The following is a 16,964-nucleotide window of genomic DNA, read 5'->3' on the forward strand; positions in this document are numbered from 1 at the left end:
AAGGACCTTCCACTAAGGCAGCAACACTAGGAAGACAGTTCTCAGACCTGTGCACTGCATGAGCTCTGTAAACTAAAATTAATTTTAGGCTATAATAATGAATTAAAAGCATTTATTTGAGCAAAAAGAGCTGAGGCCCAGGAGACAGATTCAGGTAGCAACCTGAATTGTGTGCCACCAAAACAAAGGGGAGGCTGTTTTTTACAGCAAAAGTCCCCACTAGGTTCCGAAACAGGTCCATTTTAGGTAAATGAAGCATCCAAATTATGCAGTTCTGATTGGACAGGGTAGGTTTCAGTCCATTGGTAGAAAGACTAACCCAGGATTTCCCTGCAGTGCATAGTATGAAGCAGAGTTCAGGTCTGAGGTTCTTCCCAGTATAGAGTACATGAGGAGCCCCTGTCAGCAAATGGCTACTAGACTCTTATTGTCCATAAAATGTGGGCCTTGGTAGACCATGGGGAGTCCATTTCAGCAGATAAATCCCTTCTCCAGGTTCACATCAAATGAATCTTTTCTCTCAGGGTATACAGCTTTAAAAATGTATAGATTTGGGGGCTTCATCCCAGACAAATGAGAAGCATTTATTGAGTAGGGCCCAGGAATCTGTATTTTCAACAAGGTTTCTGGGTGATTTTTCTTTTCATCTCCCACCCCTTCCCCTTCTTCATCACCTCCTTTTACTTTTTCCCCTTCCTCCCTTCCTCCCTCCCTCCCTTCCTTCCGTCCTTCCTTCCTTCTTCTTCTTCTTTTTTTTTTTTTTTTTGGAGCAAAAATGTTTGAGAAACTTAGTTCCATCCTAGGGCAATATTTCCTAAATGTCCCTGATAAGAATTATCAGAAGGTACTATTTAAAAACACAAATAAATTCTCAACCCATCCGAGACCAAATGAACTAGCCTTTAAGCAAGGAATTTCAATCTCTAAAGGAGGGGTCTGAAATTTATTAAGTGCCCCTGGTGATTCTGATAAGGAAAATTTGGAAGCAGGCAAATATCTTTAATTGGTGAAATTTCTGGCACTAATATCTTATTGTAGGAAAAATTATTTGGGATGTGGCATGACAGTTGACCACATAGTATTATCTATAAACCTGTAAAGTTAAATTTGCCTCATACCCATGAGTCAACATTTGGTCATTAGCATCAAGTTTTGTTAGGTAGAAGTTAGAAAATGTAGGAGAAGGAGGACCTGGAAGGGGGTCCATAGGGCTTACAGAAAAAGCTCATAAATAACTTTGATTAACTGCTTCCAAGCCAAGTATCTATTTTTATACCAGGATAACAAGAGGTGGTCTGGAGCAAGTAAAGATCTGAGTTAACACACGTCCACCCATACCTACACTAAGGAAGTAAGTATGCACCACCTTTCCCGCCAAATGAATATGTAACTTCTTCACCCCACCCGCAAACTAGGTAAATCCTCAGGACAAAGAGACCCAAAGTCTATGCCTCTCTTGCCCACCTTGCCCAGGCCCTTCCTCTTCCCTGAGAATGTATTACTTATAAACTCCGCCTGTATACTAATCAGCTTGCTGATCTTTAATTCTTTACTGAATTGGCAAGAACTGAGCCTTCCACAACAGTTCCAGTTGTTCCCCTGAAGCACTTTTGAAAGTTTGCAGATTCATGTTACAATTAAGAAACATGAAGTAAAAGTTCTACATTTCCTAAACACCTAGAATCTTAAAAGTAAATGACACCAGAGGCCTATCACATAAGGAAATGCATTCATTGCACTGTGGTGAAAACTGCTTCAACTGAAAAAGTTATACAACTGCAAATTAAAAAACATCCAGTTTACTAAGTATCACTATAAATACCCATTTCAAACCACATTTTAACCAATTTAATTACATCTAATTCAATGCAAAGTTATTTCCATTTGCAAATTCTCCTCATATTAAAGTTGCACTCTTGACATTAGAAAACATTTATTGGAATAAGGAACTATATAATATTTATAACTATATAAATCTTTGTCCACTCACTTATTAATTAATCTTCTAATAACAAAGTGACACTTCTCATACAATATTTATATAACTACATACAAACATACCCTTGAAAATACAGCTGGCAAACACAAGGCCCGAGGCCCAATTCCGGCCCTCTACCTTGTCTTATCCGGCCCGGCACCTTGTTTCTATCCAGCAGCAGTGCTGAGCTCTAACTTAACTATTAAGGAGTAGTTACATTTATACAGTCCTAAAATTACATTCGGTCCTTTCAAGGCAACCGTGAGGCTGATGCGGACCCCAGTGAAAATGAGTTTGACACTCCTGCTTTAAAATATTTAAAGTGCTGTGGACAAAAAGAAGAGACTCTGTAATCAATCTAAGTGAAAGAACGTATAAAGTGTGATCTGATTATAAGTGCCTAACAGGATAGGTCACGTACCTGGCTGTACCCCTGGCCTATAAAAGGTTTATCTTTGCCTTAAGCAAGCCCTGTCCATTGTTCTTGTGAATCCAGGCTAATAAACCTTTGAAATGCCAGGAGTAATCCTCTTTTCCAGACTCCTCTGAAGAGTAACCAAACTAAAGGGAGCACAGAATCTTAACTCTATGGTAATCTAATCAGATATCCCCCTGCTTTGCTTTCTTTCACCTTCCTATAATCTTTTGATGTTCCCATCTTAATTCCAAATGTATACAAGAAACTGCAAAAGTGTCACTCTCCAGAGCACTTGAGATCTTGCTTCCTGGTATGTCCTCAGTTTGGCTCAAATAACCTCACAAACATTCTATACAGGTTTGGACATTCTTACATTAACATTGCCATGATTTTTTTTTAAAAAAAAGCTTCAAAATGGGTCCCAGCTGGTGTGGCTCAGTGGATTAAACACTGGCCTGAGAACCAAAGGGTCGCTGGTTTGATTTCCAGTCAGGGCACAGGCCTAGATTACAGGCCGGGTCCCAAATGTGGGGCATGGGAAAGTCAACCACACATTGATGTTTCTCTCCTTCTCTTCCTCCCACCCTTCCCTTGTCTAAATATAAATAAATAAAATCTTAAAAACCAACAACAACTTCAAAACATTACATTAGTAATTACATAAATTATTTTTCAGAAAGATTATTTCTGAAATTAGTCAAATCCAATGGTTCTCAAAGTGTGGCCTTCAGTTCACATACACTAAAATCACATCTTTTAGCCCTGGCTGGTGGATTGTGTGCTGGCCTGCAAACCAAAAGGCTGCAAGTTCGATTTCCAGTCAGGACATATGCCTGGGCTGCAGGCCAGGTTCCCTAGTTGGAGGCTTAGGAGATGCAACCAATTGATTTATCTCTTGCACACTGATCTTTCTTTCCCTGTCTTTTCCCCTCCTTTCTCCTCTCTCTGAGAAGTAAATAAATAAAATTTTTAAGAAAATAAAAAGTCAAGTTTAAAAAAAATCACATCTTTTAACATTTTTTCCTTTTGAGGTGAAACTTACACTTAATAAAATGCCCTCAGAACTTTTTCTCCCTCAGAACTTTATAATGCATTAATTGAAAGTTCTATTTTGTCAAGCTCTCACTCTGCAGAACACTTTTAAAATTCATCCAGTAGTTTGTAACTTTTTATTATTGAGTAGGAATATGTATCATTGTGTCGATTTAAGTTTGTTTACTCATTTTTCTGTTGATGGGCATCTGGACTGTTTTCATGTTTTGGCTATTATGAATGAAGCTGCTATCCATGAACATTCTTCTACATGTAAGTAAGTCTTTTTGTGGATGTAGTCTTTCATTTCTCTTGGGTAAATACCTAGGACTAGAACTGCTTATCAGATACCTGCAGTTCCATGCCTAGGTATTTACCCAAGAGAAACAAAAGACTATATCCACAAAAACACTTACACAAGAATATTTAACACACTTTCCTCAGAGTAAAAGGAACATTTTGCACTCCCACCCACAATGTAGGAGACTTTTGCTTGCTCCACAGCCTCACTAACACTGGGTTTTCTCAGCCAATTAACTTTAGCCATTCTGGTGGGTATATGGTGTATAGTTTAATTTTCATTTTCTGATGGCTAATAATGCTCCTTTTTTATGTGTATTTCAAGTACATTTGTAGAGCTTCTGTCTGCTCATAACTTTTATCAAATTTTTAATTAGATTATTTTTTATAGTTGATTTCTAGAAAGTCTTTATATATTCTGGGTTATATCTTCTGGATAACTATCCTTTGTTTGAAATATATTTTGCAAATTTTTCCTCTTATTATGTGGCCTGCCTATGCATTTTCTTAATTGTGTCTTTTGGTAAACAAACATTCTTGATAAAGTATAACTTACCAATTTTCTTTTATTATTATTCCTTTTGGCGTCCTCACCAAAAACCCATTAGCCATCCCCAAGATATCCTCCTAAGATTGCTTCTAGAAAGCGTATAATTGATTAATAATTGTCATATTTAGGTCAATAATACATATTATTTATGGCACGAGGGAAGAGTCAGAGTTCTTTTTCATATGGGTATGAAGTTGTTCCAACACTATTTGTTGAATATATTTTCTTTCCTTAACAGTATCTTTATTAAAAACCAAATGATCATATTAAGTGTGGTTCCATTTCTAGGCTTACTATTCTGTTGCTCTCTACTCTGATCTATCCTTATGCTATTACCACACAGTCTTGACTAAGTATATGTTTAAAATACACATTCCCATACCCCACCACAGACTTAATGAATCATATTCACAGCAGGGAGGGGTCCAGGAATATGCACTTCTAACAAGCTTCCTAGTTGATTTTTACGTACCCTCAAGTTTGGAAGTATTATATTACTTTAATACTCCTACTTCTAAAATTGATACAAATCAATGAGCTCACTTTTGTGAAGTCACATAGAAAGAGCAGTGAACTTGGAATTAGGAAACCTGAGCTTTCTTTCTAGCTTTGCTACTCAATAACTAAATATCATTTTATTTACCATAACTTAGGGTCTAAGTTTCTGCACATGTAAAACAAGAGAACAGCACTCGAGTCAATCATTCAGGTATGAATTGAATACCACACTGCCTGGCAATGGCAGATATAAAGATGAATAAGGCAAGTCTGCCCTCAAGAAGAATACAGTCAGGGTTATCCAAAAGAACTTGCAGCAATGGAAGTATCTGTATCTGTGCTACCCATATGGTCACCACAAGTCATTTGTGGCTATTAAGTGCTTGAAATGTGGCTAGTGAGGCCATGAAATTAAATTTTTACTTTTATATAATTTAAATAATTTAAATGGAATAGCTGCATGTGGCTAATGGCTGCTATACTGGTGAGCACAGGGAATGAAAAAAATAAGTAGAAAGATGAATAAAAAATGAGTTCATGAATGTCAGTTCCTGGTATTGACACTGTCCTACAGCTACATAAGATGTCACCTGTGGGGGAGGCTGGGTGAAGTAACATGGACTCTTTGTACTGTGTTTAACATCTTTTGAGTCTATAATTATTTCATAGGAAGTTTTTTAAAAGTGAATTTAAAACTTGGTAAGTGCTACTTCAAAGATTTATTAATAAAATGCTACATGAGAACAAAGCATCAAGCATGTTTCTTATGGAACCAAAAAGGCTAGGACTTGGAGAACGTGTAGGATTTTGCCAGGCAGAGATGGAGAAGAAAAGGATTTATGAGGTAAAAGGAAAAGCAATTGCAGGAGCAGTGCAGTGAAATATAAAAAAGCCTTATGAGTCTGAGGATTGCACCAGCAATATCCCAAACATGGCTGGGAGGGAAAGGAGGAAGTGAGGGCAGTAAAAGAACTTGTATCAGATGGTCAAGGAATTTTCTGTGTTCAATGAATGTGTTCAGATTTTATCTTAAAGATCAGGGGTTCTTCAATAGCAGTCCACAGACTAGCATTGTTCTGTAACAAAGTCCCTCCAGTCTATAGTAAAAAAAAATGAAGTACATAATTTTTCATTGATATATAGCTTACATACATTAATTCACTAACTTATTAGGCTCACTGCTCAATAAATTTTTATACCTGAATACACACCCATGTAACAACCACCACTTGGCTCAAGATATGAAACATTACCGGCATCTCAAAAGGCTCTCCTGAGGTCCCTGCCACTTAATCTCCTGAAGTTTCATTTAAAAATATGAATTCAAAGAATAATATATTTTTCAAAAAAAAACACATACAAATGACCAACAAGTATATGAAAAGATGCTCAACATAATTAATCATTAAGGAAATGAGATCTCACCTCATACCTGTTAGAGTATTATCAAACAGTCAAAGTGTCAGAAAATGGAGAAAAGGGAATATGTTGGTGGGAATGTAAACTGGTATAGCCAATATGGAAATCAGTATGGAGGTTCCTCAAACAATTAAAAACAGAACTATCATATGATCCAGTAATCACACTTCTGGGTATACCCAAAGGAAATAAATCACTGTCTCAAAGAGATATCTGTTCTCCCACTCATTGCACCATCATCCACAGTAGCCAAGATATAGAAACAACCTAAGTGTCCACTGACAGATGTATGGATAAAAAATATACTCTATAACAATGGATCAAAAGTATGAAATATTATTCAGCCTTTAAAAAAAGCAAATCCTGACACCTATGACAACATCAATCAGCCTGAAGGATATTATGCTAAGTGAAAAAAGTCAGGTGCAGAAAGACAAATATTTCATGATCTCACTTATATGTGGAAAATGAAAAAGTCAAACTCATAGTAACAGAGGTTAGAACAGTGGTTACCAGGGGTTAGGAAGTGGGAGAAATGGGGCAACATTGGTCAAAGAATACAAACACTCATTTATAAGATAAATAAGTTTTGCAGATCTAATGTAAATGCAGCATGGTACCTGTAGTTAATAATAAGGTATTGTATATTTGAAATTTGCTAAGAGAGAGCTTAAGCATTCTCACCACAAAAGATAACTGTGTGAGGTTATGGATAAGTGACTTAGCTTGATTATGGGAAGCATTTCACAATATATACATATATCAAATCATCATGCTATAAACCTTAAATATATACAGTTTTTATTTGTCAGTCATACCTCAATACAGCTGGAAAAATATATGTATTATTGAAAAGTGTGTGTTTGTCTCGTACATTGCTCGAGGAAATGTAAAATGGTGTGTCACTCTGGAAAACAGTTCAGCAATTCCTCAAAATATTAAACACTGAGTTCCTGTATGGTCCAGAAATTCCACCTAAATACACACCCAAGGTAACTGAAAGCACATGTTCACTCAAAAATGTGTATGTGAATACTTGTAGCATCAATAATCATAATAGCCAAAGAGTTGAAACAAGCCAAATCTCCATCAAATGATGAATGATAAATAAAATGTGGTATATCCACACAATGGAATATTATTTTTTAAATATTTTATTTATTTATTTCCAGGCAGAGGAGAAGGGAAGGAGAAAGAGAGGGAGAGAAACATCAGTGTGTGGTTGCGTCTTGCACACCCCTCACTGGGGACCCAGCCTGCAACCCAGGCATGTGCCCTGACTAGGAACTAAACCAGTGACCATTTGGTTTGCAGGCCTGCACTCAATCCACTGAGTCACACCAGCCAGGGCTTGAATGTTATTCAGCAATAAAAAGACATGAAGTAGCCCTGGCTGGCGTAGCTCAGTGGATTGAGCGCGGGCTGCGAACCAAAGTGTCGCAGGTTCGATTCCCAGCCAGGGTACATGCCTGGGTTGCAGGCCATAACCCCCAGCAACCGCACACTGATGTTTCTCTCTCTCTCTCTCTATCTCCCTCTCTTCCCTCTCTAAAAATAAATAAATAAAATCTTAAAAAAAAAAAAGACATGAAGTACTGACTGATACATGCTACAGCATGGGTAATCCTTGAAAACATGTTAAGTGAAAGAAGTCTGACACAAAAGCCACATATTATATTATTCCATTCATATGAAATGTCCAGTACAGGCTAATCCATAGAGACAGAAAGAAGATTAGTCCTTACCTGGGGCAGAGGAGGATGGAGAATGACTGCAAATGATGGGGAAGAGGGTGTGAGGGTCTTTTTGGGATGATGAAATGTCCTAAAATTAGATTATGATGATGGTTGTACAACTCCCCAGATATACTAAAAACTTTAAATATATACTTTAAATGGGTAAACTTCATGGTATATGAATTATATTTCAAACAGGCTATTAAAAAAAAAAAAACCTTTGGTAGAAGTCTCATCAGGTAATTTGAAATACTCTACCCAGTCATCTTTTTCATCAGTTTACACATCTGCTTTCTTTCAGCATACAATTTTAAAATTTTATTTAGTTACCAACCATCCCCAATTTCCCTAATACAGAGACAATGTAAAGGCACCAAAAATAAGTACTGACATTCATGTATGAGAAAACATGAATGCTCAAGGGCAAACTGTGTTTTCTTCTCATCAGGAAGCAAATTAGTAGTAAAGATTGATTTAAATAGTGACTTTAAATACAATGAAAAACCTAATCTTATAAAATTTTCAAGTTAAAATTAAAGTATCTTAACTGAAAATAACTTATGGCATATTGCTTAAACATTATTTGTCTATATTTGAGGAACGAAGACCTTTCAATTTTTATATTTCATTCTTTTTGGATGCTGTTTAATGCATTCCTATGTATTTTATAACTATGTAAAATGTTTTATGGGCCCTGACTGGTGTGGCTCGGTGGGTTGGGTGCTGTCCACACACCAAAAGGTCACCAAGTTGATTCCTGGTCAGGGCTCACGCCTAGATGCAGAGAAGGCTCCCAGGAGGGGGCCTGCAAGAGGCAACCAACAGATGTTTCTCTCTCTCCCTCCCCGTCTCTAAAAATATATAAATAACATATTTAAAATATATATTTAATGGAATGGCTATGTAGATATGCAGTTCTTAAATGTGTTCTATTTCTTTATGTAAGATCTCTAGTAAATTCTTAGTCTTCACCAATCAAAATGACTTACCCTACTAAACTAGAATATGATCAACAAAAATAACACAACAAAGCTTAAATCCCCAGTCTGGGTTACAAACATTATACCACCAATCCATTTTACACTCACAAAAAGATCTCTACTTATTTTATCACCATACTTTGTTTTTTCCTTACAATAAAAGTAATATATGCCTAGAAACCAAAACAAGGCATAAAAAAAAATTAAAACTTTCAATCACACCACTCAACAGGAATCCACATGAATCAATATTAACATTCTTATGGAATTCCTTGGGGATTTTTTTCTACTTCTACACACATCTGATTTTTTATCATTGTTAGACCACAAGCAACACTGTATTCTATTTTTATTAAAGGTGGCATTTTTCCATGTCACTAAATATTCAAAATTGTGATTATAACATTTATGTTTAATATCTTAGACATACGAGGCCTGTCCAAAAAGTATCCAGCCACATAATATGAAAAATAGAAACATTTATTATAGAAGATATAAGATACAAGAAAAATTGTACACAGGACAATGACTCCTCAGCCCCCTTCAAAGTAGGTAGCTTTGGGACCTCACACAGTTCTTCCAATAATCACATCAGCCGCCCCATCGGATTTTCCTTAATCTCACTGACAGTCTGAAATCTCTTCCTTTTCAGAAACAATTTTAGTTTTGGGAAAAGCCAGAAGTCATGGGGCACCAAATCTGTGCTACAGGGGTCTGAGTCACCTGGGTGATTTGATGTTTCAGCAAAAGACTGCACAGGACATGATACATGAGCAGGCACATGTTGTGATGAACCTGCAATCACCAGTTGCCTGTAGCTACGGCCTCCTGAATCACTCAAATAGTTTCCATAAAAGAATGTTCAAGCTTAATGCAAAATGTGATGCAGATTCATTGCTCTACTCACTCAGTCATTTCGAATGGGATGGTCACACAGTACACCATACACAGGCTCACTCAATGGTGTCTACTGCCCCCACTTGACTAGTGCAGTGAAGTTGTCACTGTGCATGCATGAGCATTCCAGTCTGCTGTCCTTGGCTGTCAGGTCACATCAATGTTGCACAGACCAGTCTCCTTATATTAACAATGGCTGGATTTTGGGGGGACAGACCTCGTATATATACTAATTTCTATCATCTTCTTTAGTGCTTTAGATATTGTTGCTCTTTGTATTTTCCTACAGGAGCTACTACCTGCATTTACCTTCTCCAGTATTTTAAGTTAATAATCCTCCACCCAGAATGTCCTATTACCTGGTCTACCTGGTTCAACTCATTAAATCTTGACATACAAGTATCTGTATTACAGTTCAGGGATAGTACAGGGATGCTTTTACCACCCAAAGGAATCCCCCCTCTATGTATGTGGTTTCAGCAGCTGCTTTCCATCTTGGTGGGAACTTGAGAAGCTGTTTATGAGTGTGCTGTGTTGTCTTCTGTTTTGTGTAACTGTTATCAGTTCTAATCTCTTTTGTCATTAAAAAAATCTTACATCCTTTAACAATATCTGTTGGCTCCTTCCTGTCAATGTGTCACAATTATGCTTGATGCAATCAATCATGGAGGTTCATAATGCCAACCAAGAAATACTATGACTTATACAGGAATACAAAATAATGAAATCCTGCTACTGGAGTTTCCACTATGATGTTGAGTCTAACTATATCTTAAGAATAAGAAATAAGCCAAAAGCATAATTTCCTGAATAGTTTAAATTTTTATTTTTAAACTATACACATAATATATTTATATAAAAATTATTTTTGACATGAATTGATATTAAGCATTATATTTGGTTCAGGTGCACATTATGATTTGATATCTGTATGTATGTGTATATATATATATATATATATATATATGAAATGATTAACCACAATAAGTCTACTTAACACCCATCAACACACAAATACCTTGAAATGAAAATTTTTAATATCTACTCTCTTAGTAACTTTCAAATATATAGTACAGTATTATTTAAAATAGTTTTTGAAGAGTACAGAAATGTTTAAATTTAAATGGAAAAAGTTACTTAGCTCTTCAACCACACTCTTCAGGACTAACCACTGTGAAGAGTTTGGCATTTGTTAGACCTTTTACTTGTGCTTGCCCATGTAAACTATAAATACTTCTGGCTCAGAAATTATATTGTAACTAAATTCAAAGAGAACTCCATGCTTCAAACTCAGGGGGGGTCCAACCCACAGCCCACGGGCCACATGCACATTCATGCAGGGCTATGAATGTGGCCCAACACAAAATCATAAATTTACTTAAAACTTTTTTTGCTCATTAGTTTTCACTAGTATTTGTGTATTTAATGTGTGGCCCAAGATAACTCTTCTTTTTCCATTGTGGCCTAGAGATGCCAAAAAGTTGGACACCCTTGCAAAAAAGTAAAGCAAGTCAAATATATGGTGTCAAAAGAAGATCTGATTTTGGGTGGTAGATACACACTGCAACATACAAATGATGTATCAAAGAATTGTATTTGAACCTTATGCCACCCTAATAAATATAATTAAGACATAATTAAGACATAATATAATATAAAAGACATTATTTTTGTTTGAAGTGTTTTTCAAAATCCTCAAACTTTGCATAATGTTGTCAGTTATTGAAACATTAGAATTCTATTTGTGTTATCATTTATATTTTTAAAGTTCTGCAAACTTTAAATCATAATTTAAAATTTCCAGGTACAATGCTCTAAGTATATATGTTGACATTTGTTTTAAATATATGTAATTTAAAATAAACAATTGCTTTTAAAAATAAATAAAAGTTCAATTGCAAAAATAATCCTTGCTCTCTGTAAAAAGTTTTAACAGCACAGATGTATATAAAGTACCAATGCCCCTCTGCTTTTAACAGTCTTGTGATATCACTTCTAGACATTTTCCCTATGTATGTCCAAGTACTTACTTATGTCCTTATTAGCAACTGTTACATTGAAGGAGCTGGACACATAAAATGCAAATAGGGTAAAATAACTCCCACTGCCAGTTCAAATCTTGTCTGTCGGGTGATCCTGTTCCTTCGATAAATTTAGCATAGATCCCAAGATTTTAGCGGTTGCAATTATATAATAAAAATCCTCTAGTCATTTCTAGTCACAAAACAATCCATTGGGAATATCTCAATACATTTCCTTCTATGTGGGTAATGCCTCTCCCCACCCAGTCTCTTATATTCTCTCCCCACCTTCCAACTTCTACCTCTGTCCTCACAGCTCCATTCTCTTTTTGAAGTGCCCTTCCCTGTCCATCAGGAAGGCCTAGGCAGAATGCCCAGATCAGCTCCCTCCTTACACATTTTGGACCCACATTTGGTCCATAAAAACATATACCTCTTTTAAGGCAACCACTCCTAGATATTTATCCTAGAAGTATATTCATGCATATGCAGAAGACATTTATTCAAGGATATTTAAGTAGCAAAGACAAGGATAGGCTCATCACAAGGAGATTGATGAAATATGTCACAGTACTATGTTGAACCATTTGGAATTGCCCATATTTGATCTATTCTGCCTCTGGAAATTGCAATTTCAGATGTTTCCATTTAATAACTCTACTTATACAAGTACTTGTATATGCTTATACAAGTACATATAGTTATATGTACTTATAGATCAATGAACAGAGAGATAAATGTATATTATGCATTGTACTGTGTCTCTCCCAAATTCCTGTAGAAGTCCTAACTCCCAATACTTTGAAATGTTACTATATTTGAAAATAAGGCTGTTTTTACAGTTCGGTACTGAGAATAGGCTCTAATCCCATGACTCATGAGAGAAGGAGATTAGAGGGGATGGGGGTATGGGAGACTGGATAAAAGAGGGTGAAGAGATTAACCAAAGAATATACATGCATAGCCCATGGACACAGACAACAGTATAGTAAAGGACCATGGAGGGATAAGGGGTAGAGGGGGTGCTAGGTGGAGGTGGGCGAAGGGTGGGGATATGGAGGACATCTGTAATAGTATCAACAATAAAAAGTAAAAACAGACTTCCAGCCAAGATGGAGGCGTAGGTACATACACAGTGGCTCCTCGCACAACCAAAAGGAGGACAACAACAAATTTCAAAACAAAAAACAACCAGAACTGCCAGAAAATCCAACTATATGGAAGTCTGACAACCAAGGAGTTAAAGAAAAAACATTCATCCAGACCAGTAGGAGGGGCAGAGAGGACTTGTGGCAAGGCAGCAGCTGGAGGACCAGGGGAGGCAGCAGCTGGCAGACTGGGTGGTCCCACATTTGCATGCAGATAAACAGGGAGGAACAACTGGGAAGCCAGACTGTGTAACCCAGGGTTCCAGTGTGAAGAAAAAAAGCCTCAAACCTCTGACTGAAAACACCTGTGGGGGTTGAGGTGGCAGCGGGAGAAACTCCCAGCCTTACAGGAGAGTTTGTTGGAGAGACCCACAGGGTCTTAGAATGCACACAAACCCACCCACTCTGGAATCAGCACCAGAAGGGCCCAAAATGCTTGTGGGTAGCAGCAGAAGTGACTGAAAGCCAGCTGAGCTGACCAAGCAGCATTGTTCCCTCTTGGACCCAATCCCCACAAACAGTGCCACAACACAGTGACATGGGTTGCCCTGCCCTTTACTAGGTAACAGGCATGCCGACACACAAAAAGATGGGCCAAATGAAAGAACAGATCAAAGCTCCAGAAAAAATGCAACTAAGCAGCAGACAGCCAACCTATCAGATGCACAGTTCAGAACAATGGTAATCAGGATGCTCACAGACATGGTTGAGTATGACTGCAAAATAGAGGAAGAAGTAAAGGCTGTGAAAAATGAAACAAAGGAAAATGTACAGGGAACCAACAGTAATGGGAAGGAAACTGAGACTCAAGCCAATGATTTGAAGCAGAAGGAAGAAATAAACGTCCAATCAGAACAGAATAAAGAAGCAAGAATTCAAAAAAATGAGGAGAGGCTTAGGAACTTCTGGGACAACTTTAAATGTTCCAACATCCAAATCACAGAAGTGCTGGAAGAAGAAGAGGAAGAGGAAGGAATTGAAAACTTATCTGAAAAAATAATGAAGGAGAACTTCCTCAATCTGGCAAAGGAAATAGACTTCCAGAAATCCAGGAAGCTCAGAGAGTCCCAAAGAAATTGGACCCAAGGAAGCACACACCAAGGCACATCATAATTACATTAGCCAAGATTAAAGAGAAGGAGAGACTCTTAAAAGCAACAAGAGAAAAGCAGAGAGTTATCTACAAAGGAGTTCCCATATAACTATCAGGTGATTTCTCAAAAGAAACTTTACTGGCAAGAAGGGGCTGGAAAGAAGTATTGGAAGTCATGAAAGACAAGGGCCTACATCCAAGATTACTCTATCCAGCAAAGCTATCATTTAGGATGGAAGGGCAGATAAAGTGATTCCCAGGTAAGGTCAAGTTAAAGGAGTTCATCATCACCAGCCCTTATTATATGAAATGTTAAAAGGACTTATCTAAGAAAAAGAAGATAAAAAATATGAACAGTAAAGGACAAAGAACACACAACTATCAACAACTGAACTTAAAAAAAAAAAACAAAAAACAAAAATGAAGTAAGCAAACAACTAGAACAGGGACAGAATCCAGAAATGGAGATCACATGGAGGGTTATCAGCAGGGAAGGGGAGCGGGGTAATGGAGAAGGTAAAGGCAATAAGTAGCATAAATGGTAGGTAGAAAACAGGGGGAGGTTAGAATAGTATAGGAAATATAGAAGCCAACAAGCTTATATTATGACCCATGGACATGAACTAAAGGTCAGGAATGCAGGTGGGAGGGGTTATGCAGGGCAGAGGGGAATAAAGAGAAGAAAATGAGACACTGTAATAGCATAATCAATAACATATATTAAAAAAATAAAAATAAAAAATAAATTAAAATGTTCTGAATTTTTTTAAAAAGGAAAGGAGACTAGAACACAGACTACACAGACATAGAAACAACCACTGGGGGGCACAGTAAGAAGGCACCATTTATAAGTGGAGCGAGGCCTCAAAAGAAATCAAACCTGCTGACACCTTGATCTTGGACTTCTAGCAACCAGAACTATAAGAAAATAATTTTTTGTTTAAGCCACAGTCTGTGGCATTTTGTTATGGCAGCCCTAAACTACACACACACACACACACACACACTATACATATATGTAAAGAGTTTCAAACTTGTATATAATATGTATTTAGTTTTTTGGCTCCCCCCGTTATATATAATGATGATCATTTATATATACTATGTATAAATGCAAAAACACAGAATATATCTGAAAGGATTGCCTTTGAAGAAAGGAAATGGGGAACAGGGTATATTTTCATATATAATTTTAACTTTATTCCAAAATATGCATTATTTTTTTCACTCTTTCTAATAAATATCTTTAAGACTATATCTCCTCTAGGTACAACTTTATCCACAGCCCAAAGATTTTCATATGTAATATTATCAAATCATTAATTTCTAAGTGCTACATAGTCTCCGCTGAATTTTAAATTATTGTTAAAACATTATATTAAAAACAAAAAATTAATATTATGCCTAACCATATTTATTTTGTTTCAGGAGGAAAATTAAAGTCCCTATTATTAGGTACTCAGTTCTACCTTCTCCTAGCTGGAAATAAATTTGACATTAATTTTCTTGATCTTTCTATAAAGTTATTTCTTGGGAGACCCAGAAAACCCCAGAATTATCTTCTGGAAGGCAGGCTCCTTATAGTACAGGCTTCCCCGCCTAGGTGAGTGTTCTAGGAACCCATTTGTATCAGTGCACCAAATGGTGGTGTTGTGAGACGCTGCGTTCGGCTTCAGTGAATATTTTTCTGAAGACTCTTGAACCCATTTGCCCGTCATGATCAGCGATTTATCAGCCCATCTGCCCACATTTCGCTGAGTGTTCAGTAGTGTTTAACCAAAAAAATACCCGGCATGACTCCCCCACCTGTGCCCCACCTTCCCTATTCACCCAATCTTACCCCAAGCAACCTTTTTTGCTTCCCCATTTTGTGCAAGAGGTGAAACAAAAAACAGAAGTGCTAAAAGGCATCAAAATCACTGAATTCAAAAATGGTTTTGAGCAATGGAGAAAATGCCTCAATAGGTATCTCATCATTCCATCAAATGGAGAGCACTTTTGAAGGTGACTGAAGTTTAAACATGTAGGAATAAATACACAATTTTATATAAATAAATTCTGGGGCTTTTGGGAGGCCCCCTTGTACATCACCAAAACATGCTTTCTTTTTACTTAGAAATATATTAAAATTATTTTTCCAGGTAACATATCAACTTATTATTTTTAATACTGGTATAGCATAACATAGCATGAATGAGCCACTTTTTATTCAGCTATTTCTTATTGATGAATATTCCTTCTTGTTTCTTTTCTCCTTTTTTTCTTTTATTATTATTATTTGGCTATTAAAAACAATGTTGGTGAGGGAGGGGCTACAATAAATACTTTTCAATTTTTATCAGTCCAAGTGGCAATAAAAGGTATCTTCTTATTGCTTAACTTGAAACTCCTTGATGATAACTGAGGTTTCCACATTATGAATCATTTATCTTTTTTTGTATGATTTGCTTGTTTTTTCTTTTTCTTTTGCTTGTTTTTATTGTCTTGACGTTTTTTGCCTTTATAATTTCAACTTTTATATTCTCTTCAACCATAGTTGAAGTAAAAAACTTCCCAAGTAGTTAACTTGAGATTTTTGTTGTAGCTCTTTTATATGATATATTTAAGGGTCATATGAATATTTGAGAAGAGTGTATATTATTAGCTCATTAAGTGTAAAGTTTTAATAAATATTTTTAAAATTAAATGTTTATTTTCTAGAATTAAACTCTGCCTGAGAACAAATTACTATGCATTTCTTCCAATCAACATTTACCTGGACTGTGCAGATACATGATTTTCATTTTAACTCTTCGGCATTATTTTGTTTTATATTTGTCTGTAATAACACAATTTGGGTATTTGTTTCTGTACAGTTTAAGAGCCTTTAAAGAAAACGAGAACTTATTCCATCA

The 16,964-nt window shown here is 36.4% G+C and overlaps 1 protein-coding gene across 3 annotated transcripts in view; it reads right to left on the reverse strand.

Annotated features, from left to right (window-relative positions):
- The window catches only part of USF3 (upstream transcription factor family member 3), a 56,142-nt gene that overhangs the window by 26,419 nt on the left and 12,759 nt on the right, over positions 1 to 16,964 (reverse strand). The gene's annotated exons all lie outside the window — the stretch shown is intronic.

Source organism: Phyllostomus discolor, chromosome 2 (assembly GCF_004126475.2).
Source record: "Phyllostomus discolor isolate MPI-MPIP mPhyDis1 chromosome 2, mPhyDis1.pri.v3, whole genome shotgun sequence".
Lineage (NCBI taxonomy): Eukaryota > Metazoa > Chordata > Mammalia > Chiroptera > Phyllostomidae > Phyllostomus > Phyllostomus discolor.